The sequence below is a fragment of the Crocodylus porosus genome, unplaced genomic scaffold (genome assembly GCF_001723895.1).
Source record: "Crocodylus porosus isolate Cpor-Errol unplaced genomic scaffold, CroPor_comp1, whole genome shotgun sequence".
Taxonomy (NCBI): domain Eukaryota; kingdom Metazoa; phylum Chordata; order Crocodylia; family Crocodylidae; genus Crocodylus; species Crocodylus porosus.
In genome coordinates, this window is record NW_017728907.1 from 12,704,298 (window position 1) to 12,708,483 (window position 4,186).

Sequence of the window (4,186 nt, forward strand, 5' to 3'; positions counted from 1 at the left end):
AGTGAGTGGCTAGCCAGCTGGCAGCCCCAACACTGAGGCACCCTGTGCCCCAGTCAGCTCAAGAGCTGCCTACTCCTCTGTCTCTGTGCACTTTGAAGTCCCTGTGCTAAAGCAGCTTGAACCCCAGCCAGCCACTCCCTGGCTGGCTGGGCCACAGCATGCCTGAAGACAGGGGAGGAGGCAGCCCTGGACAGTCTGTCCCTCAGCCTCCACATTTTGTCCCAGCACATGGCACTTTGACGTGCTTTGCACCATGTTTTTTTTTCAGAGTTTTTTTGTGGGGGGAGAGGGTTTGCTACCAGAAAAGCTAATTTTGCCCCAGTGCTGCAAACATGCTCCAGTGCTGCAAAACATGTAGTTTGTGAAAAGAGATTCGTAGCACTGCAAACTGCACTTGCCTGCAAAGTCTGAGTCCAGCTAATCCTTTCAAATAAGGTCCCATGGTATTAAAAAAATTCTGACCTGTTGAGGTCTTTCTGAATTCTTTGGAATAGAAAAAAATTCAGCATTTTTTCTTAGTCAAAAACTAAGCTGGCAATTTTTGAGGGATGCCTTGAATTTGAAAAAGCTGAGAACTGTTTCCCTGCACACAGGTACTCTGCAAAAATGTGTTCAAGCTCATAGTTCTGCTTGCTTCTTATAGCTGCCGAAAACTGTTTCACTCAAAGCAGCACACTTCCTTGATCAGAAATCATTACAGAAACAGACATGACACAATGTTTCAAATCACCTTCCACCCCCACAGGCATCACTCCTATAGCACTCTTAAGAGAGAAGGGACTACATTAAGGTACCGGCTTACTTGATGCATGGGCTAAAACACTTAATCATTGTCTACAAAAGCATTTATGACATTGCTTAGCTATAGTGCAACTGCACTACTGCTCACGTACTGATAAAAGACTAAACCCAAAACAAAACGGCAGTAAGTTCAGGTATATATATATATAAATAAGGGATCTTGTTGGAGGATGCTGGGTACGTACCAATGAACATCTGTATCTCTTGCATGACATTCCTAAGCTTGCCATTGAGAACCACACCCCACCCATCGTAGTGGGGTAGTTCTGGGTTGGATGCTGGAATCACTGGGTGAAATTCTCTTGCCTGTGCCATGTGCGTAGCCAGACAAGATGTTCATAGCGATTCCTTCTGACCTCAAAATTCTAAGAATCCTGTAGGTTCCCCATCTCTCTCCCACTGAGGAACATACCTCACACAACATAGGATCTAGCTAAACCCTGGCCTGGACTGTACAAGCATTGAATAGATGGCTGGCTATCTTGCAGTTCCTAGGCCTTGTCCAGAGCCATAATACAAAGAATCATATTTAAAGCAAGCAGCGCTGAGTCAAAAATGTTATAAACCATATTCTCAAAAGGCAGTGACCTTTCCTGCTATAAAAAGCAGATGAAGAAACTCACTAGATTCTCACAGATTTCTGCATAGATTCAACCACGCTAGCTGACTACCTTGCTGTAGTGAAAGGAGGAATTGTAAAGAGACTTAGCAAATATGAAAACCAACTGAAAAGAGAGACTGAGGTTCACAAAGCACATTGGAAACCTATATGCAATGATTGTTAGTGACCTAGGAGAAACCAAAATAGGTACTTTTTGATTTCAGTATACAACAGGGGAAGAAAAGCAAGAGAAAGATATGTCCTCAATAAATGCAAAGTAGTAAGAGACACTGGAGTGGAAAAAAGGAAGAAAAACTTTGTGGCCAAAGTTTTAGTGACCAGATTTCTAGGAGTCATACTGTTAATGAGGAGGCCTGGGCTTTCAAATGTGAGCCCCACAGCTGCCACTAAAAGTGAGGGAGTTTTGCTGTGGATGATGGGTGGCTTTGGCCCAGCACATAAAGCCACATCCTTACCATAAAAATTCCACACCTGCACACTCATGCTTTGCTCTTGCAGCTTCTGTGATATATCAAAGCCAATACACGGTACTACTGATGTTGAAGAAATGGCGAGGAATACAAAAGATGGAATGGGGGGGATGGAGGCGGAGAACAGAGGAGTACGACTTCGGACTTGGTATAGCTTGCTATTTTTCCTGCCTTCAAACAGGAGCTTACTAGAATAAGCTTCTATTCTCACTGTTTCAACAAACAAACAAACAAACAAACAAGAAGTGAAAACATGTATATTCTACCACAATAAAGAACAAAAAGACTATGGAACTCATTACCATATAGTATGCCTCTGAGGCCAAGAGTTCAGCAAGGATTAAAGGAAACATCAGACATTGTATAGGATGGTATTTATTTTTACCCCTATGACAGTCAATACCAAGACATTTTGGAACGAATATAAAGGCTCTGGTTCTAGGACTTAATCATCCTTTAATCATTTGGGACAAGACTGAGATACGCATGGAGATCAAGTTATCCCACAGCTGCCAACTGCAGAGTTATTTCCATCTCTTTCTGAAAGATTTTGTGCTTGCCCTGGTCAGAAACCAGATAAAGGCTTAAACAGTTAAACAAATCCCACTTCTATGGAAGTGCCTTCATTCAGAGTATGAACACTGCTCCCTCCCTTCTCTTGAGCCTCCAATACTCTATAACAGGGCTGTCCAACTACTGAGCGTCTGGGGGCCATACTTTGCATGCCCTGCCCTCTCCTCTCCTCCATGTAGACTGTGTAGACTTCCACTGGCAAATGAAATGTGCATACTCTACCCCCACCCCCACATGATCTCCCTGCCCATTCAGCTGCGCCCTCAGGGACAAGTGAAGGAAGCAGAAGCCAGAGGAGGGAGCAGGAGCCTTGAAGACCTCAGCAGCAGTAGAAGCAGCACTGGGGGGAGCAGAGTTTGCATCTACTCTGCCAGAGACAGGTCCATCTCCAATAAACTTCAATGCCATAAGGTTCCATTGCACAGCTAAGTCCAATTGCTTTGTTAAAAATGTTCCAGCTTTATCAGTAGCCTGTTTTGTTCCAGATTCCAGTCACGATTTTGTCTCATTATAGGATCCATTAGTTTCCCCGAACTTGTAGCTTTATATCCTCAGCTTCAGATCAGTCAACTTGTCTACCATTCTACTTCCCTTTCTTATCTTTGCTCAGAACATCTCTAGTATGTTTCATCATTCATGTGGAGTGCAGGTTGCTGACATACTGGAAATAGTTCTTCTCTTTGTTTAAGTTAGCTGAAAAATTATACTGGTTGCAGATGCATAGCAAATTGATATTTAAGTATCTTTTAGTTGTCTTGCCCATTTCAAAAAAATTCAGTTTTGATAGAACTTTTAGCTAATCCTTTCTTCCACTCTGATTATTTTTCTCTTAATATCCTTTTGGTCCTGGCACCATGTGGTATTCAGTAATCACGGTAAGTGAGAGAGATCCTGTGTATTCAGTTCTGCAGTTCCAATGTCTGATACTTCCTCGTACTTTTATCTGTCCTTCTCTCTCAAGCCACTCCATAAGTATTCCTAACTTCCCTGATTTTGCCTGTTCTCCTGTGAAATGAGCTGAAACCCCAAAAGGAAGCTGACCCAGATCCCCCTCACCGCTCAAGGAGGGCAAGGAAACCAAGGTAGAAATTCACATACCTACATCTAGCTCTTTCCTTTGGTGTCTGAAGAGAGATTGTACCAGAAACCATACACATCGTTTTATGAATGTTTGATCCAATTATCATATTCCCTGGAAGAGTAAAGTGAACTAGAGTGACCACAATGTCGGAGCTTTAGTAAGACAAGAGGAGCTTGCATTCACCACAGGGCCTAAAAGTTCAGCTGCAAAGTTCCAGCTCTCAGAGGCATATCCCAGACTTCGAGAGCATAGCTGGAGAGCCCAAGCCCAAGGCAGTGCCTGAACTCTGTTCAGATTCAAGAACCCACGAGCATGATGATCCAATATTGGAATCCAAAGCTAGCACTCACTTAATGTTCACCCTTGGGACTCTCTCTGAGCACCTCCTCCACAATCTTTCTCCTTTGTGAGGAGATAGGAAAGAGTTTAGTTTCACATTAGTTTCTTTGCCCGTCATGAAGGGCCTCCCAATGTGAATGAATGCTGTGAGGGACCAGGGCCTAGGGGCGGCCGTGAACTCCCTAGCGCCCCCTACCGTCACGTTAGGGTGAATGTAGCACCCTCAGAATCTCGCCCGCCACGACTTTGATGACTAATATATAGTATGGAGGCTGCCTGTTTCCCTAGTGGACGGTACTG